This window comes from Hyperoodon ampullatus (assembly GCF_949752795.1).
Source record: "Hyperoodon ampullatus genome assembly, chromosome: 1".
NCBI lineage: Eukaryota > Metazoa > Chordata > Mammalia > Artiodactyla > Ziphiidae > Hyperoodon > Hyperoodon ampullatus.
Genome location: NC_136914.1, coordinates 228,400,849 through 228,425,609, shown reverse-complemented (window position 1 = coordinate 228,425,609; position 24,761 = coordinate 228,400,849).

The window sequence follows — 24,761 nt, the reverse complement described above, 5'->3', positions numbered from 1 at the left end:
AAAAAAATGACTGTAGTGATCTTTTCATTATGTATATGTGCAATGAAAGTCATCATGCATACAGTTTTATTAATAAAATTTTATTCATTTTGTTTTCATTAATATAATTTTATTAATAAAATTTTTAAAGGAAAAAAAGAGGTCTTGGGAAGGTTAGATACTTTCTTGAGAGAGAGAAATGTGCTTTGCTCTAATGTAGATCTCATGGGTTCCTGATTTCTGTGTGGTACCAGTTATTCAGTTATTATATGAATAACTGAAGTAAAATACTTTATTATTTTTCTCTTGGAAAAGCTGAATCTGGTGCAGAAATCGTCTATGGCTTTGAAGTGTGTCTTTGGTTTACGCTTCATTCCAGCAAAGCTGAGCTCTGAGATTTCCACACTAGGAAACATTGTCCAGTTCACTGGGTCAGCAATTATGACTACGTGTCCCTGCCCTCGCTCCCTGGCATGCCCTCCCCCAGAGGAAACCCCTCCCCTCAGTGTCCCTGTTTCACCTCTCCAGGCTCAGCCCGACCTCCTCCACTGTGCTGGATGCTTCCGTGTATGGGCGTGTCTTCCCACAAACCCCGCTGCTCCTTCATCTTTGTTGAGTTTCCAGCACACGTGACTCCAGACCTTTGTTGGGTAAACGAGTGAATCAACACGCATATTGCAGGTTCTGTTCTATTCAGCACAGGCTAATGATCTTAGACAGGACACAGTTCAATATTTCCTTTGGAAAATATGCAGATTGGTTCCTTCAGCATGCAATTAACCTCCCTTGAGTGAGTCTTCCTGTCCTCCAGAAGCTGGAAAGCCAAATCTACCAGCGGTCCTTCCCTCCAGAGGCAGCCACACAGCTCCTGGAGACAAGTGTGAGCAGCCAGGCTCTTGGGAACTGGCTCTGTGGCCACATGCTGACCCTCCTGTGACTACAGAAGCGGTTCTTTATCCAGCCCCCAGCATAGGGGTCAGGGTGGCGGTGGTGGCAGTGGTGTGATTCCTGCTTCTCCTGGGCACACGGCTCCCAGATCTATGGCTTCCAAGTTCATGGCCACACTTCTGGAAATGGGGTAGGCTAATGAATCCTCTGAAGCAGGACCCACCAGAGTGGGTTCTGATGTCCGCTTGTAGGAGCCCTGATCCGTCTCCACAGCCCTGGCTCTCCCCATCTTCCAGCTCCTTCTCTTCATCATACACGGGATTTCTGGCATCTCAGCTTTACTTAGTATCAGCTCTCACCAAGTCTGGGTTGGAGCCAACAACTGAGAAATCGACTAATCCCATTTCCAGGTGATCAAGTGAGCACAATGAATCCAGAATCCCTGATAAGTTCCCAGTTTTCATAATTAAACTTTATCTGAATGTATGTCCTCCTCTCCTAGGTCCAGCATCTTCAAATCAGTACCCTCATGTGTTCTTCAAGGTTTCTTTCTGTTATCAACTAATAAATCTTGCAGTTCTTTTAGAGGGTACACCTCCTGGGTTTTATGCTATAATTAGCTTCTTGGGTCATGAAGAGGGCCTGACTCTAATTATAGATCTAAAGAAAATGGGGGGTGCTAGAGACAGGGCAAGAGGAATGGCATCCTTATCAATACAACAATATCCGATGATGCCAGTCAATGTTCTGAGGCAGCAGCTGCTCCAGCAGAGGTAGAAGGCGTTGCTTCTTCTGGAAGGAGATGCTCAGTGGGTTGGTGGTTTGAGAGGAGCCCTGGATTCATTAAAATCCTCCCAAACATCCCTGTTTCAAGTTTTAGCCCTCCTTCCCCAATCAATGCCCTACTTTTCATTTAAGAGATCTGCAGAGGCATGAGATTAACATACTATTTATGCTGTGATTCAACAACCCAAGGAATCAGACTCTGCATTGAATTTCCAGCTACAAGAGATTCATTTAAGGCAGTCATAGAATCGTCTAATTCCTTGATCATGTCTTAAGCTGAGAGTTTTTAGCGTTGAACTCGTTTTATTTTTAGGTTCCTCATCATAATTAGAAGCCACCAACCTGCTCAACAGTGCTTGAATTCCTCATGGTCTAGAAATGTAGTATCTTGCTGCGCCCAAGACTTACTTGGCTTTCAAAGGCAGGTTATTCTCAGGGTGGGTGGCTAACTTAAGTAGCTGCTTCATCGCCGTGTGCTGTGGACTGCCTACACCCCACCCTATAAGGCTAAGCCACGTGGTCACGACGGCCCAGATTTGTTACCTGCAAACCCTCTGGTAACAATTCTATGGAGTCGGGGTTCTTAGCTGCAGACCGAATATACTCCGGCTGATTCTAGCATAAAGGGATTGATTATGTATTGGTTTCTCAGAGTGAACTGGCTCCTCACAGAATTTATGGGCGGGTCAGAGAGCCAGGCAGGAATAGTTTCCAGTGAGGAAAAGGCAGCCAGGAGAGACGTCTGACCACCAGGGGACGAATCCAGGGGAAACCCCGGTGCCTCCCACCCATCAGGATTCGGGCCAAGGACCAGAGCCTTCCCCGCATTTGTCTGCAAAGAGCCGAAGGTCCCCCAGACGCCCTGACTCTGACTCCCCAGGCCACGGTCACCTCGACGTTTTGCTCGGCTGAAACCAGGGGCCCTGCAAGCGCTCACCCTGAGGCACCGGAACACCAGTGTTTTGTTTTCTGCCATCTGTGGGGCAAGAAGCTGCCCCAGGGGAGGTGTGGGCGTTGCTGAGAGAGCCGTTCCACGGTTGCAGCCACACTTTCCAGCACGTTCTTCTGTTTATGTTTGTCTGCGTGCGGTTCTGTTGGTTTCAAGAAAAACACCGGGCCTCCTGCCAGGCCAGCGGTACCTCAGTGGGCATTTGTGGGAAACAGAAATGCTACATGCGCCTCACCACGCATCCATCAAGGAGCTGCATCTTGAAGCTGTATCTACGACTGGTGAAACTTTGCCCAACGTGAATTCTGTCCTCATGACTCAATTTCCCCACCTGCCTTTCCTCCGTGCTTTTGAATTATAAGATACAAAAGATGTATTAGACACTTGAAGAGGTTTGGTGTGTAAATAAGCAGAATAACACTTCTGCATTCACTCTCCTTAAGAGAAGAACACCTCCAGACGACAAATTCCATTTTCCTTTGCTGAGCATCTAAAAGATGTGTATCTTCCATGCACATTTAGATGAGCCTGGTTTTATGGCACATACTTCTAAAAGAAAAATGCAATTGAGTTGTAATCATTAGAAACTGCTTTATCTATTACAGCACAAAATGATTTATTTAATTAACAATGATTTTAAAGTTTAAGTTATTTATGTAAGACGTGTGAGATAAACTTTCGGGGGTGTTCAAATTTTGGGTTATCTCCTAACTGAAAGTCTGGAGACACAGAGCAAAAATACTGTAGAGAATTTGGATTAGAGAATAATCTAAATGTATATTGGAGTCTTCTGTCCTGTGGTCGCTCAGGATTTGCTGGTAGTTTCTGACGCCCCTGAACAGCATGAGGGACTCTGAGGTCTGTAGTAGGACCTGTGGAAAAGCCTTTCCTGGCCACGCTCTCCAAGTAGCGGAGGGCTTGCTCTAGATGCTGGAATTATAATTGCAGTTGAAAGTGTGACCCACATGGGGAGGGAGTGCCTTCCCTTCAGCCAGGCAGCCAGCATCTATTAAGCACCTGCTGTGTGCCTGCCGGGGGCTTGGGTAAGCAGTGAAGGGGGAGATGATGTCCTGGAACCTTGGCTGTGGGGACGAGGGAGCCGGTGTGCTGACTGCAAACAGGTGTGTCTTCTCTGCATGTCGATGTCCTCGGGTCATGGCTCAGAGCATCAGCTGGGGAACAGAGGTTTTGGTGGTGGTGGGGACTGGTCCAGAGCTGGGCAGAAGCAGTGACCAAAGATGCCTTTTTCCTTCTGCGAGAAGCACCGCTTGCCCCTGAATTCTCTGTTTTGCATTATTTGTTGTCCTGACCAGGACTTCCCTGGTGGTCCAGTGGGTAAGACTCGGCGCTTCCAAAGCAGGGGGCCCAGGTTCGATCCCTGGTCGGGGAACTAGATCCCGCATGCCTGCCACAACTAAGAAGTCTTCATGCTGCAACTAAAAGATCCCACGTGCCACAACTAAGACCCAGAGCAGCCTAAATACATAGATAAATAAATATTTTTTAAAAATTCATTGTCCTGACCCTCAGGGCTTAGGGTGAGTGTGGGCCCCTGGCTTGGGCCTTAGGTCTCCAGACGCCCCAGCAGCCGACCTTGTTCACGCTCAGGGCGGGAGATCCCAGGTGTCGCCCCGGGTGTCGCCTTGTTAGACGGGCAGTGACCGTGACTCTTCTGGGCCCCCGTCCCGGCCCCGCGCCCTTGAGAAACGCCGTGCCATGTGGCAATGTGCCCTCGGTGTCCAGGGCACCTCCAAAGGCTGCATCACGTGGCAGAGTCCTCCTCGTCACCCCCGCGCACGTTTCCCTCCGAACCCGTCACAGCACCCGTGCGCTCTGCACTCTGTCTTCCTTGCACGGCTCTCGGCGCCCCAGCAGGCTGTGGGCGGAGTCCCTCTCCTCCTCCGTTCGACTGGTCGGCTTGTCACATGGTTGTGCCATCATTTTCAACTGAGCCAGAGTGGGGTCCGCTCACCCGGCTACCCTGCCTCCGCAGAGGCAAAGCGAAGAAAGACTTTCACGAACCACTGAAGTACTTCTGAAAATTAAAAGTTGAAGTGGACAATACAACGCTTCTCGCTAGTTCGATGAGTTATCCAAGGGAGAGAGTCATCATTTGCAAAAAAAAAAAAAAAAAAAAAAAAAACAAGAAGAGAGAAGAATTTGTATCTGGAATCGTCAGAGTTCGTTTATTGTTCACAAAAGTGAATTTGTCTGTGGTGTAGTATGAGATCTTTCTCTCCTCGGTCAATTTAAAGTATTTTCAAAAACCTTCCAATTTCTGATATGTTACAATGAGAACAATAACTTTTAAATCAACATGAATGCAATAATAATTTTTGCAAGATTACAAATATTCTTTTTTTTTTTTAAATTAGCAAGGCTATGAAGCAGTGTTTGGTGGTGAGTGTAATGCTTCTGGGTGGGGTAGGGACACCATCTCCTTGATGCTGGACGGAGGGGCCTGACCTGACTGGTGGCAGTGCCGACTAAGGGACAGGGAAGCAGGGACAAATGTTTCTGGAGGGGGAAATGCTCAGGGTCGTGGGATTTGGGGGAAAGATGAGCTCTGTTTTATACACACGTTGAATTTGAGATTCCTGAGAGCATTCAGGGGAAGATTTCTGAAGACAGTGGGACATCTGAGCTAAAACTTATGAGTGAGTGAGATCTGGGCTGGAGCACACTGACTTTTATTATTACATATATTTAGGGTAATTGGGGTTCTTGGTGAATTCTGCTTCCTTTGATTTCTTCTCCACAGAAAAGAAAAGATTTTATGCTGAGGACTTGTCAGACTCTTGGCCATGATTGACATTGGCATTTAAAAAAAAGTATTGTATTTTATGGGAACTGTCAGTTTTTGACTCAAAAAGAGACTTTTTATGCTTCGTGGCACGTTCTGTGTCATTTCTGTCGGCTCCAGGACCACGTTTATCCCAGGCTTATTAGTTCCCAGTGCATGATTCACTGTTTGCATTTTGAATGCGGGGTCTGCAAGGTTTCAGGTTTTCTACTTTTATTCCCGGCTGGAAATTCCTCACAAGACAGACACTAACAAACCGTCAGGAAGCAGCTTTCCTTACGAGTTTGCAGCTAGTTCTAAGATGTATGTAATTAATGGAAGTAAATCAGCAAAATCTTACCACCATCCAGCTGGCCTCTAGCGAGCTCTGAGGCTCATAGGGAGGGGTACACAGCTACAGGGTAGGAGTCCCTGGCTGCTTGCTGTGTGCCGCACCTGCTTTTGTCTGTCTGTCTGCCTCTCTCTCATCCACCTGTGATTATAGGTGAGCAGAGAAGGTGATGCTGTTCTTCAATACACCATAGCTAATGCCCCATATACCACACCTGGCCCACTGGCTGTGACGGGGCCATCACAGGACTCAGGTTCCTGATCTTCAGGGCTGCCCAGGTAGAATTCATTCTCATTTCCTAGAACCACGGGGAAAGCCACGTGCACTCATTGACTGAGCCAACTCGAAAAAAAGGGCTGAAAGGTTGCCTGTCTCTCAGGAAAGAGGGTAACGAGGTGAGGCTTGCCCTTTCTGTCCTGCTACATGTGTACACGGAACGGCAAATAGGTACAGCCTTCCACCGGCATCTCTGAAGCATCGCACCCTCCGGTACCTCGAACACGACTGCCGCTGAGGCTGCGTCTTCTCCCCTCTCCCAGCTAATCGAGCTTCCCTCCACCTGCCTTCTTAAGCAGCTTATTGTGAAGGTGTTGGCCAGCTGAGGCCGAGTGGCAGTTGGATCACTGCCTTCGTCCACAGCGAATCGCAGAGCAGACATTTCTGGAGAGTGGGCCCATGGAGGGCTTTTGATGAAATTTCTCCTTTTCTCCTTCTCCCATATACTCCAAAAAATCACATGTGCAATATTCTTCAGCCTTCAGCATTATTTCATGGACTCCCTTCAACAGTTCTGAGTTTCCCTCTGCTTATGATAGAAAATGACACGATACATTTTTTTAAAAGTAGTGAAACCTCTGAAATCATTTATGTACTGGTTTTAAAAGCACACAGCTTGGAAGCCAAGCAACGCCTCACAGTGTTTAGAGCTAGGTGTTTGCTGTGTTCCTTAGCACCCATTGGCCACCTTAACTGACATCTTCACATCAAGGCAGGATTCAAGTATCTTTAATGCTGCAAAATAATTTTGCTGTCTGCTTTTGCTATATGTACTTGTCTCTGTGTGTGAGATGTAAAAGACATTCCTTAATGTGAAATCATCTGGTTCAAGGTGACCCAGTCCCTGACCTATGCGTTCTGTGTGATAAATTCTCCAGTTACACAAATGGAAACGTTTAGTCTGCATTGATCTTGGTGAGCAGCAGATGGCAAAGTCGACCCCAGTAGACCCCAGGTTTCCAGAATCAGTGCCCAGTATCGCTGACCGTCCATTTAGTTCTTTGTTCTTAGATCAATTTATTTTGCCTTGAAGTGCATCTTGTTTACTTAAGTGTCCCCTTCTGGGACTCAAAGATTCCTTAAAGACGGTTCCTTAAAGATGGTGCCCGTATATAAGGTCTCCTCTTCCTTACCCAGCTGAGAGCTTTGCTTCAAGTGTACATTTAAGTTGAATGCTGCTTTAGGGGTGAGTGGGTATAACTGCTAAGAACTGTCCCAAAGCAAGTTACAGAAAGCAGGGATATTTTACCCTCTCAATTGCTACGGAAAAAGTAACATTCATTTGTTTAGCTTACTTAAGATAGCCTGTTACGTCCCCTCCTAGGTACCTATGTTGCAATGTGTCATATGTTTCTACCTCTTTGCAAACATGACTCATTTGATTTAGTTAGCTTACAATTTGGCTGTGCATCATTTTAAAATTTTTTGTTGAGGATAAGTGAAAGTTTAACATTTAATCATTGAAGGCTTGCTTCTAAGGAGGTCAGTTAAGTTGTTTGCAGTTTCTCAAGATCTCCACGGTCCTTGCCAGGAGTAAACCTTGACTTGGATTCACCAGAGGAAAGTACCTCCTTAGACGAGTCTGAACGAGCGAGAACGTTTTGGTTCCAGGCACCAAGTGCGCATTCAGATCTTTGCTGAATAAACGAATGAATGTATTTGTTGGCATTTTCTGTCTTATTATGACTGCGACTTGGCATTTTTTAACACAAGCACTTTGCCCAAACATCAGTCAATTTCTCACAGCAGCCCTGGAGTGTTCAGCCACGTGGGAGTAGTTTTGTGCAATTTCCACTTCCCAGAAGAGAAGGCTGTTATTGCCTTGAATGTTCCACTCCTGCAGAAATGCCCTCCCGTGTCCCTGTGCCCTCCCTTTCTGTGTGGCTTCCAGGAGGAGCAAAGTCCTTCTAGCTTTGTTCTCCAGCGCAGCTCAATTTGTTTACCACAGTCCTGACGATGGAGAGAGACTCTCCCCTTGGAAAGGTATCAGCACCTGCCTTCCTCAGTCTTGAGGCGGAGTGACGGTGGCCCCGGCTGTGAGCCGCCCACACAGGTGAACAGGGATGTCCGAGCGGGCTCCTTGATCAGTACAGAAAGGATTTCCCCAAATCCCCGCCCACTTTGCTGAAAATCACCCAAACTCTCCTTTGGGTCCAGGTATCCCAGACCCTTGAGAGGATGACCCAGGTCCTGGATATTTAGGGTCACTCTGTGGGCAGCCTGGGTCCAGGTTTCTTTATGAATTTTAATATGTGCCTTGTATTGCCTTTTATTTATCTCTTGTTCTCAATAATCCAATTTCAGCAACCTCTGGTCCAGGTTTCTTTACCGTAGAATGTGGACCACAAGGTAGACCTCGGAGGAGCTTCAGGAAGTGCACCCCAGCCTCACATGGTCCGGCAGGGAAAGGTGTTCTGTTCTTGGAGGAACGGGGGTAAGGAAGCAACCCCCCAGCAGCGCTCCTTGCTCAGAAGGCCTCCCCGCAGCCGTGAGGGGCGCAAGTGGGTGGAAGGACACGGGAGTCGGGGGGAGGGCAGCCGGAGGACAGGAGCGGAGGTGGCAGAGGGAGGGCCGACGTGTGCTCAGACCCCCGCCCGGGAGGCCCACGGGACGCCTGTCCTCGGGATCGCACTGCAGGTGGAGGAGCCCACGGATCCCCATGGGCTCTCCTGGGACCCCCGGCCGTGCTATCTGTTCAGTAAGCCAGGTAGACCGAGGGGCCACGCCCGCTGGACAGGCTGCTTTCCCCACTCACGGGTCAGAGGTCAGCCTGTAGCATCAGAGCGTTTGTGGCTAAGGGTATCCTGAACAGCCTTTAGTCAAGCTCAGAGAAGATGCTTGTGGGCATCGGGCAGGGACTCCGGGGGCAGCTGGGGGAGGACGGGGCCAGGGAGGGAGTGTCCAGAAGGGTCCTTACGACGTGGCTCCTCAGTGGGGCAGGGGAGAGAGAAAGGCATGTCACGCAGGTGAAACTTCAAACCCAGGAGGGGTCCAGACCTGTGAACCGGCACCCGGCGGGTATGTGCTGATGTTTGCAGCATCCACAGGGCAATGGGCCGCCCGCTCGGAGGAGGTGAGAGGAAGGCAGATGTGCCCTGTCTGGGCTGAGTCAGCTGCAGGTTGGAGAGGCCCACTGCCCAGCATGTGTCTTCCCATCGAGCGAGGGTGAGAGGACAGCCTGGATGAGGACAAAGGGCCTGGAACAGTTGGCCAGACCGTGAGCGGACCCGGGTCTTGACAACGTGGATGGATGATTCAACATGTCGGGAGAGGTCCTCCCCAGAGGGAGAAGCTGCCCTGACCCGATGGAGACCCCTGAGGAGGACGGAGGGGAAATCTTGTCCATTCTCGTGGGTGGGCTCAGAGCAAGGGGCTGCCTGGAGCCGGTGGAACCCCTGGGTGTCGGGTTTATGAGTGACGTAGGACGTGCAGGTGTTGGTGTAGACAGACCTGCCCCCGCCCAAACACACACCCTTTCCTTGTCACCAAAGCAGAGCTTACACTGTGAGAATAGTCTGGGATTCTGTTCTTTTATTTGATTTTTCTCTTAACAATGAGGACTGATTTTTAAAAGTTATTAATTGAAAACCTTGATGAGGTTATTTGATGCTGGTTAGGACTCAGCGGCAGATGGCTCCGCTGTTCTCCTGAGTTCCTAGAGTCTGATGATTTGTATCCTGTTTGTTAAAGAATCCAAATGAAATAAAGTCACCGAAACATTATACATTAGACTGCTGCTATAAACAATTGAAAAACTAGATAAAATTTTGGGTGCAACATCACATTATTCCCTCTATATTAGTGTTTCCTACTATAAACTTTTATTGCCTGACTAGTTTGGTTTTATTCATTTAAAATTATTTTTAATTAAAAAGGAGATACATGTTTAATGTTGAAAATTTATACAAAAGCAAAGAGAGTAAGGAATCACCCCATCATGATCAGTGTTAATATCTGGTTTATATCCTTTCCAAGCATTACAAAAGAGAGGAAAATGTATATCACATTATATCATTTTAAACATTCTTTTTAGTATATATGAGTGTTTTCCTCATATCAATAAATATACACTTATATTTTCACGGTTAACAGTTGACTAACACAACAAAATGTGTTTAATAAATCACCCATATTTGACACTTTGAAAGTTTCATTTTTTATGCAATTAAAAAAACACATATGGGGGCTTCCCTGGTGGTGCAGTGGTTGAGAATCTGCCTGCCAATGCAGGGGACACGGGTTCGAGCCCTGGTCTGGGAAGATCCCACATGCCGTGGAGCAAGTAGGCCCATGAGCCACAAGTACTGAGCCTGCGCGTCTGGAGCTTGTGCTCCACAACAAGAGAGGCCGCGATAGTGAGAGGCCCGCGCACCGCGATGAAGAGTGGCCCCCGCTTGCCACAACTAGAGAAAGCCCTCGCACAGAAACTAAGACCCAACAGAGCAAAAATAATAAATTAATTAATAAACTCCTACCCTCAACATCTAAAAAAAACCCAAAAAAGAAAAAAACACATATGTGTATACATATGTAATTAACTTATTATTTATTACCATTGCTGAATACATTTTTTCATTCTAATTTTTGTTGTCTGATAGCACACGGAAACACCATTATTTTGGTGTAGTCTCGGTATGTTTCCATGGTACTCACAGGAGGCAGGTGTCAGCACATCCTCCTGAACTAAGCACACTTCCCGCCTCCATCCTCCCATTTATGCTCCTCATTCTGCTTATTCTGTCATATCGCACTGGGTATATTTTGGGGGTGAATAAGTTTACTGATAACAGAAACCCATGGCCAGTTCCAGACTCTAATTGTCCCTAACGTCCAGTATCAAGTGTGATGCTGGTGTTTGGTCTGAGATACATGCATAGGATTTTCTCACGTTAAGAAAGTTTGTTTTTATGTTTAATTTATGTTGTTATGTTTAAGGTGTTTGTTTCCTTTGACGTCCTTCTTCAGTTTTCAGTGAAATCCTGTTGTCTGGCTACATTGCGAGTTTCTTGCTTGTCTGTAGGATGAACTTCCCATTTCCTTCCAGTTCATTGTTTGTCTGCCTTTTCCATGAATTCCCATTGGTGATTCCTGTTTTCCTGGAAAGCTCACCTTCTCACTGAGACTTTTAAACTTATAAACATTTACGAGTTTTTATATGTGATTGGGGCTACATCTACTTTTCATATCATTTTCATCTATATTTCTCTCCCTTTCTAATTAATAATATTTGGTAAGTTTTATTCTTATTGGAGTTAGCCCTTAGCTTTGTTCATAAGTCCAACTACTTTTTTGTTTGTCTTTAACTTTATCATTTATGTCATTTTTTTTTTTTAAGATGTTGTTGGTAGGAGTTTATTAATTTATTTATTTATTTTTGCTGTGTTGGGTCTTCGTTTCTGTGCGAGGGCTTTCTCTAGTTGTGGCAAGTGGGGGCCACTCTTCATCGCGGTGCGCAGGCCTCTCACTATTGCGGCCTCTCTTGTTGCAGGAGCACAGGCTCCAGACGCGCAGGCTCAGTAGTTGTGGCTCACGGGCCTAGTTGCTCCGTGGCATGTGGGATCCTCCCAGACCAGGGCTCGAACTCGTGTCCCCTGCATTAGCAGGCAGATTCTCAACCACTGCGCCACCAGGGAAGCCCTGTCATTTTTATCTAGGTGTATTTTATTTTTATTTTTCTAGATTTTGAGCTAAATAGTACTTAGTTTATTTTCTTTTTTAAATTTTCATTGAAATAGAGTTGATTTATAATGTTGTGTTAGTTTTAGAATCTAAAAAAGAATATATATATATTCTTATTTTAAAATAATGGAAGTGTTAAAAGCTACGAATTTTCTGAGTCCCATGTCAACTAACTCCTATTAATTTTAATATGTGCCTTGTATTTCCTTTTATTTTTCTCTTGTTCTCAATAATCCAATTTCAGGTATAAATAATCCAATTTCAGGTCTTTGGCATAAGAAACATGTTTTACAAACATGTTTTTGCTTTACTTTAAGCATGAGATATTTCTTATGTCAGATAGTAAGTGTTGTGTGAAACAAAGAAATAACTAAAAATCAAGGTCATGGGATGGGAGGGCTAGGGGTAACAGCAGGGCAGTTTTACATAGGGTGGTGAGGGAGGCCTTACTGATTAAGGGACATTTTAACAGAGACACGAGTAAAATGGGGGTGTGGCCATGCCGATACCTGTGAGGGAGGGGTTCCAGGTGGAGAGAAGAGCAGGTGCAAAGGCCCAGAGGTGGGCGTGTGCTCGGTGGGCGGGAGGCATGCGGGGGGGAGCTCGTGTGACCGGATGGAAGGGAGACTGGGTAAAGCTGATGCCTAATGTTTACTGATCGAGCCTCCCCTCCCACCATCCTGTGCCAGGACCTGTCCTGGGCGTGTTTTGTGTGTAAACCCGTTTATTCGCACAAGGACCTTATGAAGCAGGCGGTGCTATGTTTATCTCCTCTTCCAGGTGGGGAAACCTAGGCACAGTAATGGTGGAGGGTCGCACAGTGAGTGAGAAGGAGAGCCAGGGTTGAACGCGGGCGGCCTGGCCCCAGCGGTCTTCTAAATGCTGGGCCTTGCACCGGGCACGGTGCTGTTAGATCTGCAGGAGCCCCGGGAGTCCCTGCCACCTGGCCCCCACTTCTCATGGACACAGGCCCTGAGCCTGCCCGCTATCCCTACCTGGACACCAAACTCAGCAGGAGCCAGAAGCTCTGCACCCCTGAGGCTGCCTGGACCCCCTTCTCTGGAGGAGCTGTCAGCCTCCTGACGTCCCATCTGTTATCCTTTCTGTATCATTTACTGGACGGTTCTATGCTGGGATGTTTACAGTCTTGAAAAACAGAGCTGACGGGATGAAGTGGGGCCCCCCCGGGGCAGGTCTGCACAGAGAAGAGGGCAGGACGTGAGGCGGGCTGCTGCCAGTGAGGCAAAGAGCGCCCACCCTGGGCTCTGGGCACCCACTCAGACTCCTTGGTTCATTGGCATTTCCTAGCAACCCAGTGGCAGGCCGGGCGCTACAGCAGCTCCCTGGAATAGGTATGAAAAGGCTGGCTGACCCTCTGAGAGGCCATGGGATGAGTCACAAGGCAAATCACTGGAGACGGTGGAACCAAACCCCCCTCTTGACGCCTTCCTGGAGCCCCAGTCACCTCCAGGCAACTGGCTCCAGACCAGGCGGGGGAAACGGGGGTCCCTGAACCTCTCCTGCCCTCTCTCTCTCCATCTGTGGCCACACTGCCTCCTAGGATTTCCTGCTGGATGAACCCAGGATGATGTAGCCAAACGTCCCCAGGAAACGATACTGGTTCTAAAGGTACGATGCAAAGGACTGCCTATCTGTCCAGGTGAGACCAGTCACAGGAGCAGCTCCAGCCAGGCAGGGCCTGCGTCTGTGTTGCAGCCTGCATTTTGGACCCAGATAGTCAATTATATGTAAAAGAACCAGCTGGGAAGCCAGGAGTAGAGGTGAAAAATGCCACTGGCATCGCATTTAGAAAGAAAAACAAAGTTAGACAGAATTTAACTAATTTCATTACCATAAATGAACACGTTACTTTGTGTGTGTACACCCAACTGGTATCCTCCCCTACGTTAATATGCTTTTTATTAGATTATTTAAAACACAACAGTGTTTGTCATTAGCTTCTCTATGAATCACTTGAATAATGTTTGTGGTTACTGAGCTAAAATTCAACCTTAAAGCATGTTGTGATATAGTTTTGCAATAAAAATATCAAGTTCATTTAAACAATTACTTTTTAAAACACTGTCCCTCTCCCAGTGGGTTTTCATCGATCAGGTTATGAAAGGCAATCACTGTCCTGACTGTCCCACTCAATTCTACGTGTGAGGCAGATAAAATGCTCACAACACTGACTCACTGGCCAGCCTCAAACCGGCCTGGTGGAGATTCCAGCCTGCTGCGTGCACAGGCTGCAGAGGGCAGCGATGGGCAGACTGCAGAACACCTAAGGCTGTGCTGCGAGGGGTTTAAATTTATTCATGCCATTCTCCAAAATGACTCTTTGGAGTATTTCTGAATTGTCCTGATAGTATAACAACGCAGCCTTTTCCTGGGAAATCCAATTCTGACCTGCCGTGTTTCCTCCCCCGTTATGTGATGAGGGAACAGGCCTGGGGAGTTGCACTTTTATCACCATGGCATGGACTTGAGGCATGCATTGTCTTTATCTACCTGGTTCTCTCAGCCGTAGGCCACCTTGTAATGGGAGGTTCTCCTTCTCTGGTCCTCATGGTAGTAAGACGTGGCCTGGAGGGCGACCGCCACCCCAGGGTCCCCTGGATGGCCCTGTGCCCTTGCCCTCAGGGAAATGCATAAGCACAAGCACCTGACGAGAGGGCAGGAGGAAGCCCATGGGGCTCTACCGTTGGGTGGGGGGAGGGAGGACTCACACCGGTTCAGACAAGGAGGAAGCCCCAGTGCAACAAGGCACTGCTGTACGCGCTCTGCTTGGTGCCCTTAAAACACCAGAAGCTTGTTCTCATGGTTCTGGAGGCGGAGAGCCTGAAATCAAGGTGGCTTATTCCACAAGACACGTGGAGCCCTGTTCCCCCAGCACTGGAGGAAGAAGAGGGCCAGCAGGCTTGGAGGGATGAGGTCACAGTGACCCAGAAGGAGGGCATCACCTGACGAGCAGAGCTGGGGCGGGCGGCAGAGGTGCATGAGGACGGTCACTGGGCCACCCTTCCAGGGCGGGGGCAGGAATGTTGTCTGGAGGTCATAGTCACAGCCCAGAGGAGAGGGGTAGGAGCTGCTCCAAGGTGGGGAAGCGAGGCAGCAGGAACCAGATGCTCTGGGACGGGGCCGGCATGGGGCCTGAGGGATGCAGGACACCCAGGCACGGCCACTGGGGTAACAGCGGGACCACATACGAGTGGGTCCTGGTGGGGCTGCAGGCCAGATGGGCTCAGAGGAAATGCATGGGTCCACTTGGGCATTTTGAGTTTGAGATGCAAGTTGCTTTAAGACAAGAGACCTTATAAGCAAGTGGGTGACCCTGTCAGGAAGCGGTCTAGGTCAAGGGGATGGAGGTAGAGGGTCAAGAGCAGACCGCCAGGCTGGTCAGTCCGCCTCCCCCGGGGGCTTGGAGGAGGAGGAACAGGGGTCCCAGTGAGGGGGGCAGGGCTGGAGGGGGAGGCCTGCGGGCTCTGACGGGACAGGCCTCCTGTCATGGGGCGTCTGAGAGCCTGCGTCCAGCAGGGTGGGGCTGGACAGTGGTCCTCAGATGGTGGTGGGTGTGGGGAGGACCAGGACAGACTCAGAGTTGTTCCTATGGGCGCCTGGTCGGGGGGGGGCAGCTGCGCCCCACACTGCTGCTCCCCTGGGAGTGGAAGACCAAGAATAGCCCCAAACCCGCTCATAACTGACGTGGTGGCTGGAGTGCTGGTGTTTAGGCCGGGAGAGGTCAGGGGCACGGGGGCAACTCGTGAGTCCACCCAACCACAGGCGCATTTGGAGTGAATCCCCCTGCTCTGGCTCAGCATGCTCGCCCCTGATGGGGGACATCAGGGAACAACTCTTCAGGGCTGCCTCCAGCTGGAAGATCCAGTGGTTTGAACTTGTCTCTGTTTGGTCTACACGTTACACAGTGCTTTGCTTGATCATTCTGCTGGAATCAGATATTTTTCTTAAAGAAGTTTATACTTTGACATTTCACAGAAAAGGGCCCAGTGAATTTTTCACTTTCCCGTCTTGAAGCTCGTCCGTTTACTCTGCAGCGTGGCAAAGGGTAAGACTGAATTCTGGGTGACGGACACCCTTTTCTCCACGTTACTGTAAAATTGTCACCTGGGCTCCAGTGATGGGCAGGATGGCCGGGCCGAGCAGAATGCAGTGAATTGTGGACTATTTATTCTGCACTTTCAGACTCTGTCACTGGTTGCGTTTTGGTAATAGAGGAGCCTTTCCCTGCCTCAGAGAAAGGCCATCAACTTAACCGCTGTCTTTAAATGATTCCCTGGCTCCAGTGACCATAACAAAATAGCTAATAGGAAAAGTGCGGGGGCCCAGGGAGCCAGCCGGTGGCAGTGCGGCTCCAAAGCCGTCAGCAGCATCCTCCTGGGATTTGGTGGCGATTCGATGGGGGCAGCCAGGCCCTGGTCCTCGGCTCACCCCAGCTCCGAGGACACCCATACCCACATGTCCAGCACGTGGTCCCTCCGTGACCCCTGCCCCTTAGCCATGGTTCCCTAAGTCCTCTGTCTGGCTTAGGCCCGAGACACCTGCCTTGAGGAAAGCCTTCGGGCTGTGTGTTCCTGGGGCTGGAAGGAGGGACCTTCTGGGAAGATGAGTCTTGGAGACTGAGGGTGCCTGAGGCAGCGTTTGGGGTGCAGCTCTGTCACAGCAGCACGGGGAAGCCCGTTGCTTAGGGGTGCAGGCAAGATGGAATGCTTTTCTATTCAACAAACATCCACAGAAACATCCCACAACCATCTGTTGCAGCCGGTAACTTTCCAGGAGAGGGAGGCAGTGGGGGCAGGTCAGGGCCAGCGTAGCACAAAGCTAAGAGCCCCTGTGCGGAGAGACCAGGCTTGGGTGGGGAAGGACCCTCTCCGCCTGCTCTCCACCCGAGCTGCCAATCCCCCATTTTTGTTTCAGGGTATCAGTAGGTCCCAGGCGAGACCCTTGCTTTTTCCCAACCTCGCAGGCCCCTGGGGGTGACATGTGACCTGGTTCTGGGGGCAAGACAGAAGCAGGGACAGCAGGGGCTTGGACTCTCCTTCTCCTTGATGGAGGAACGCTTCAGGTGGGCACTGCCCCCACCCCTGCCTCCTGCTGCCCTTGGCCCCATCTCTTTTGTTAGTATTGAAGGCATTTTGATTCAAAACAGTATTCCTATATTTCATTGGTTCTGAGATGTTTCCCCTCCACTTTTGGAGTTCTTTGAAAGTGAGAAGTGTTGACAGTCTATGGCATCTTACAATGGCTTCAGGCCAGGAGGCCGTCATAGGCCTCTGACAAGCCAGCCCCAAACCTTACAAAATGGCGTCAGAAGCTTGAAGTCAAATCTCCGAGGCAGAGATGCTTGCTTTTTTCATCCCCACGGATGGGATGGTTGTGGGGAGGGGGTGAGAAGGTGGTGAGTCAGCATCATTTCTTAAACAGGAGTCAAAAATTAGGCCAGGTTGACAGAGCAGAGCGCCCACTTGAGCCCAGGACCAATGGCTAGTAATTCCTTGATTTATTGTTTTTTAAAAGGCCTACATCTCCAAGGCTCCTGATGTCACAGAGGGTGATCTTGTCTGGAAAACACGCAGATAGAGACTTAGATTTGAGAGAGATTCAGAAGAGTCAGACTCTGAATCTGGTTTTATTTTTTACTGAATTATAGTTGATTTACAATGTTGTGTTAATTTCTGCTGTACAGCAAAGTGATTCAGTTATACATTCTTTTCTATATTCTTTTCCATGATGGTTTCCACAGGATATTGAATATAATTCCCTTTGCTGTAGAGGAGGACCTTGTTTCTGAATGTGAAATTTTAGAAAATCTTATCCAATTGTTATGTTATGTTATATCATGTATTACATTATGTACATTTTAATTTATATACAGGTAAATGCATGGGTCTTAAGTGCTCATTTAATGGTGAGGTCCAAGTGGTTGATAATGTTGGTCAAGTCTTTTGTATCCTTGGTAATTTTTTAAAACTTGCTCTGTCACTTGTGGATGTGTCTACTTCTCCTTAAAGTTTTGTCAATTTTTTCTTTTCACATTTTGCAGCTCAGTTATTAGGAAATAGGAAGGTATGTCTTAGGATGATTATATCTTGATGAATTAATCCTTTCATCATTTAGGAAATGCCCTCTGTACCCCTGGGAACACTGCCTAGAAGTCAGCCTCGTTCTTGTTGAAACACCACGATGGGTTCCTGTGCTCAGTGTGCTACCGCTCTCTCTGCCTTGACCATCAATCGACTGCCAGGTTAGCAGTATGTAACCGGATTCTGTAGGTTTAAAAAAAAATACATTCTGACAATGTCAGCCTTTTATTTGGAGCATTTAAGCCACTTGCACTTACTGTAACTGTTGACATGGTAGGTTTTGAGTCTACCATCTAGTTTCTCTCATTTATCCTATCTGCTTTTTGACCCTTCCTTTATGCCTTCCTTTGGATTATTCGACAACTTTTATAATATTCCATTTTTTGTATTCTCCTGATTCTACAACAAATCTTCCTTTAAAATTTTTGCTATTGCTCTAAGGATTTAATATGCACCCATAACTTGTGATCGACGGTGAATTAAGGTTATGACACTTTATGTAGAACATAAGAATCCCACAACACGATGCTTCTGATATTTCTGTTTCCGCCTTATCCTTCATTATTGTGGTCATATATTTTACTTCAACCAATTATAAACCTACTAGCCATTTTGTTAATTTGTAAACAATTGTTTATCTTCAACATAATTAAGAAAAGAGAAAAGTGTTTTTACCACGGATTTATATTTTGATGCTCTTCCTTCCTACCTACTGACCCAAGGCTCCATCTGCTGTTACTTCCTTTAAGGCTCAGGGCTCCCTTCTGTATCTTGTCCTTATGTTTCTAGTCTGCTGGCTACAAAATCTCTCCACTTTCATTTATTGGAAGATGTCTTCATCCCACTTTTTTTTTTTTTTTTGCTGAATGTAGAATTCTAACTTGGCAGGATTTATTTTCAGCACTTTCAGTGTAGCTTTGTTGTCCTGGCTTTGTTTAGGAGGAGAAGTCAGCAGTAATTCTTCCCATTGTTCCCCTGCAAAGAGTGGGTACTTTTCACTTGATTTTTAGATTTTTTTCTTTATCTACATTTTCATCAGTTTGGCCATGATGTGTCTAGTTGTGGTTTTCTTTGAATTTTTCATATTTGGCATTTATCATGCTCCGTGATGCTCTTTCTCTCTGCCCCATTCTCCCTCTTTTCTTATTCTGAGAATTTATTTATTTATTTATTTATTTTTATTGGAATACAGTTTATTCTGAGAATTTAATTACACATAATATAGACCACTTGATATTCCTCACGTGTTGTTGATTCTATGTTCACTTTGTCTCAGCAATCTTTTTTTTAAAATAAACTTTTACTTTTGGAAGAGTTTTAGATTTGTAGAATTATTGCAAAAGCAGTAAAGAAAGTCCCATTTTACTCCACATACTGTTTCTCCTATTACTAATATCTTGCAGTGGTATCGTACATTTGACAACATCAATGAACAAATAGTGATACGTTAACTGAAGTCCATGTTTTATTCATATTTCTGCAGTTTTCCCCTAAAGTCTCTTTTCTGTCCCAGGAGTCTACCCAGGATCCCGTCCAGGACACCACATTACATTTAGTCTCATGTCTCCTTAGGCTCCTCTTGGCTGCAACAGTTTCTCAGACTTTCCTTGTTTTTGATGACCTTGATGGTTTTGAGGAGTGCTGATCAGGCATTCTACAGAGTTCCCTCAGTTGAGAAGTGCTTGTCTAATGATTGGACAGGGGCAATGTGTCATTGGGAGGAAGACTGCAAAGGTAAAGTGCCCTTCTCATCACATCGTACCAGGGGTCCATGCTATCAATAGGACTTATCATGGTTCGTGTTAACCTTGATCATCTGTCTTGAGATAGTATTTGTCTGTCACAGTTTATACTAGTTGTTTTAGAGCCCTTGTCTGCCAGTTCTAATAGTAGGATGATCCAAGAATCTGCTTCTATTTACTGTGTCTCACTTGAGTATGGGTAACATTTTTTGCTTCCTTGCATATCCTGTGATCTTTTATTTGATTCTCGACATTGCTTATAAAAGTAGTGTGGAGTCTTAAGTATAACTTGACTTTGTTTCATTCATTTCCCCGATGGTGTTAGGCTGATTTTTTCAGATTTCCCAGAATCTAGTTGAGTCACCAGCTCAAGTAGATAGAGTTCATTGTGGTTACCCAGCTGCCATGCACTTTTTGGACCTTGTCAGTATGTGATCTGGAAGGAGTTGGATGCAGTTTCAGATATTTTTGGCTCAGCTTTGGATTCAGCTCCAGAAGAACCATGGAATCCAACCACTTCAAGAAAAAAAAGCTCAGAAACGTTCTGACCAGCCTCGCCTCCACTGCTGTTTTTGGCAAACGTTAAGGAGATGTGACTGGGAGAATCAGTGAGCTGCATGCTCTGCCCTTGCCCTTGGAGTCCTTTCTTGCAGACTCCAATCCGTCCTCCCACCCACACGGTATCCCCTCACCTCTGCAAAGTTTCTCCACCGTGACTCCTTCCCAAGGTATGGAAGTGGCCACAGTTCTATTACTTCCTACAGAGAGCTCCAAAATCTCAGAAATCCAGGTCATAAGTTTCCTTGCATCTTCTCCTCTTTGTTATCGCTGTAGAAAAATATGAGTTTTATTTTGTCTTATTTAAAAATTTTGTTACTTATTAGTGAAAGTCTTTAAGGTTATATATCTGCCTCTGATTGTAAAACTACTTTACACTAGGAGGATACATATTTTGGTGTCTTAGTGTCACTTACTTATCAATTAATGGGTGTCAAGAGAAAAATATTGGGTTTGGCTAAAAAGATCATTCAGTTTTTCCGTAAGATGGCTCTAGTAATGCTTAGTTGACTTTAACTTCATTCAAAATAATTTTGTTAGATTGCATTGTGACAACTGCCATATCACCGTGTGTTAAAAAAAACTTATTAAAATTGGTGAATTTGTGTGTGGCCATTTTAAAATTGAAGATGGAAGAGAAAAAGCAACATTTCGGCATATTATGCTTTATTATTTCAAGAAAGGTAAAAACATAACTGAAATGCAAAAAAAGATTTGTGCAGCATATAGAGAAGGTGCTGTGACTGATCAAACATGTCAAAAGTGGTTTGTGAAGTTTGGTGCTGGAGGTTTCTTGCTGGATGATGCTCCATGGTCGGTAGAACAGTTGAAGTTGATAGTGATCAAACTGAGATATTAATTGAGAACAATCAACATTATACAACGCGGGAGATAGCCGACATACTCAAAATATCCAAATCAAGTGTTGAAAATCAATCATTTGCACCAGCTTGGTTATGTTATCACTGTGATGTTTGGGTTCCACCTAAGTTAAGTGACAAAAACCTTCTTGACCATATTTCCACATGCTATTCCCTACTTAAATGTAATGAAAAAACATTTTGTTTTTGAAACAAATTGTGATAGGTGATGAGAAGTGGATGCTGTACAATAATGTGGAACAGAAGAGATCGTGGGGCAAGCAAAATGAACCACCACTAACCACACCAAATGCCGGTCTTCATCCAAAGAAGGTGATGCTGTGTATACGGTAGGATTGGAAGGGAGTCCTCTATTATGAGCTCCTTCTGGAAAACCAAGTGCTGAATTCCAACAAGTACTGGTCCCAGTTAGACCAACTGAAATCAGCACTCGAAGAAAAGTGTCCGGAATTAGTCAACAGAAAACATGTAATCTTCCATGAGGATAATGCAAGACCACATGTTTCTTTGATGACCAGGCAAAAACTATTACAGTTTGGCTGGGAGGTTCTGATTCATCAGCTGTATTCACCAGACACTGCATCTTCAGATTTCCATTTATTTAGGTCTTCACAAAATTCTCTTAATGGAAAATATTTCAATTCCCTGGAAGACTGTAAAACACACCTGGAACAGTTCTTTGCTCAAAAAGATAAAAAGTTTTGGGAAGATGGAATTATGAAGTTGCTTGAAAAATGGCAGAAGGTAGTGGAACACAAGGGTGAATACATTGTTCAATAAAGTTCTTGGTGAAAATGAAAAATGTGTCTTTTATTTTAATTTAAAAACAGAAGGAACTTTTCGGCCAACTCATACTTAAGAATGAGGTAATCCAAAGCTTTTCTCAACTAAACAAAGTTTATTTCAAAGATGACCTGTATCAACCAAAACACCCCAAGTTGCAATAAATGAATGAATGAACAAAAATCTTTCTAACAAATTGAATGTAATTTGTACATTTAAAATGTACAATTTAATTTAGATATAGTATATTACTGCATCATGGATTCTGTTTCCAAATTTTCCAAATAACATTTTTGTAAGATGGACTTTAATGGAATGCTGAAAATAATTTGTTAATGTCTCTCAGTGTTTGCTCTTAAAAAGCTGGTTTTCTAAAGTACAGCAGTCTGGTAGATCAGTTAATATCATGGGAAAAGTAAGCGGTGGCAGCGTTGGGGGTCTGGTATCTTATTCTGAACTTGAATAAGGTTTTAAGTAAGGGTACCTAAACGACAAGAATCCCAGGTAGTTTGGCATTTTCAGAGAAAAGAAGAGATGGAAAATATTGTTCACATATATTTTAAGAATTTGAAATGTACAGCTAATTATGTTTTTCATGGAATTAAAAATTTTTTTTCTTAACAATTATCTGCTTAAAGGTGTTAGATGTACTACATGAAGCACATATTCAGATCATGGTGGTTAAGAGCCCTCTGATGGGGTAGTGTTGTCCTGACAAATGTAGTTTTACATCACATGTATTATTACTTGTGTTTGAGACATTGTATTTTTTGAGGAGTCATAAGTCCCAGTCCCAGGAATGGATCAATGGTGCACAAGTGGTTGATTGATGAGGACCCTGTGTGTGTTCAGGACACGGGCAGGTGATTATCCATCAAGCTGACTTGCCCGCAGCAGCGGAGGCCAGTGTGCACTCTTGACTGGTGCTGGGGTGCACGGCACATCCAGGGGATGCCCCTGAGGTGCACACAGAACCCAGGACCTCCTGAGCCCATCAGTGCCGGCCAGGGTTTTATGGGCTTTAATGTGGAGGATCAGATATCCCAATGTTGTTTGAAGGCCTAGCTGGGGAAATGTTCCATCATCAGTACTCTTTCTGGGCATGTGAGGATTTTATCCACCCATTGGAAAGACATTGCGATGTATCTTGAGGTTGATTTATAAATTATGTGCAAATGCTGCCATAGATCACAAAGAAAAACAATGGGATCTAATGTAAATAGGGGTTTTTCCAGGAATCCATCTGTCACTGTTTTCCAAAATGAACCATTTCACCTTCCGGGGATAACCCACTGAGAAACTGCTCCAATATCTTTATATTGTGTTTCACCAAAATACCCAGAATCACTGACAGAAGCACCCAACATTTACTGCCATATAAGTATGTTGGTAAATGTGATGAGAAAAGTTTTTTGCTTATTTTAAAACTATATGCTTATTTTGAATTTCTAAAGAATTATAACAGATCTTTAAAAAGTTACCTAGAATAGATGAGTTGTGCCTAGTGTGTGGTTTTTCAAAGCTGAAACAGAAACATTGGTCTGAGAAGTACAGCTGCCCCACATTTCAGCAATCTGGTTCTTACTTCACAGTAGTAGTTGTGGTGACAGAAGCTAACAGTCATCAGGCTCAGATCTCAATCACAGGATTTAAAATTTTTAATCAACACCAGATCTTCATTCATAGGCCCCTTTGCAAACACCAGGGAGTGTTAATGCAGTAGGTGATTTTTTTCCAGAAATTTTAGATTAGGCAACTTCAAGGGTTACCTTTACCATACAGTAACATAAAACCATTTTGTATTTAAATACAATCCTGTAATTTATAAACCAATGTTTGTTCAATAAATACAAATTTTCCATCAAGACTATTTTAGCCCTTTTCCAAATGAAATAAACAACAGTATAAACAACAAAGAAAACTAAATTTAGTTTACTATACTTGGATTAAAAAAAATCTCTAGTAGTTTCATTCTCAGAAAAAATCCCACAGTTTATTGACTCTGGACAAAATAAGCTACTGCCCAGAAATTAATCACATTGTAATAATTGTTAACAAGAAAGGGATATTCATGCATATCATAGAATGGAATTTTAGACAAGATATGACCATAAAATGATGACATTTATTTTCTCACATATGCAAACTTGTACATCCAAATGAGTTATGATTTCTAAGTATCTCATATTGGGAACCACTCTTCTGCTCTATTTCTACCAGTTCAACTTTGTTAGATTCCACGTATAAGTGAAATCATGCAGCATTTGTCCTTTGGTGTCTGGCTTCTTTCACTTCACATAATATCCTCCAACTTCATACATGTCGTCACGTAATGCAGGGTTTCCTTCTTGTTTTTTTTTTTTTGAAGCTGAGAATTGCTCAATCATTTACATGTAATAACTGATAGATTCCTTTCTTAAGGCAAGACTTTTCTTATATAACTCATGCCTGCTATTTTTTTTTTTTTAGGTAAGAAGTGGATTTATTTCTTTTTAATTAATTAAATTTTGGGCTGTTTTGGGTCTTCGTTGCTGCATGCGGGCTTTCTTTAGTTGCAGCTAGCAGGGGCTACTCTTCGTTGTGGTGTGCGGGCTTCTCATTGTGGTGGCTTCTTTTGTTGTGGGACATGGGCTCTAGGTGCATGGGCTTCAGTAGTTGCAGCACGCGGGTTCAGTAGTTGTGGCTCGTGGGCCTTAGAGCACGCAGGCTTCATTAGTTTTGGTGCGTGCGCTCAGTAGTTGTGGCACGTGAGCTCTAGGTCATGCAGGCTTCAGTAGTTGTGGCTCACGGGCTCTAGAGCACAGGCTCAGTAGTTGTGATGCACAGGCTTAGTTGCTCTGCAGCATGTGGGATCTTCCAAGACCAGGGAAGATCCCATGTCCCCTGCATTGGCAGGCGGATTCTTAACCACTGTGCCACCAGGGAAGTCCTTTCCTTCTTTCTTAAAGGCTCAATAATATTCCACTGTGTGTGTGTATATATATGTATAGAGCACATTTTCTTTA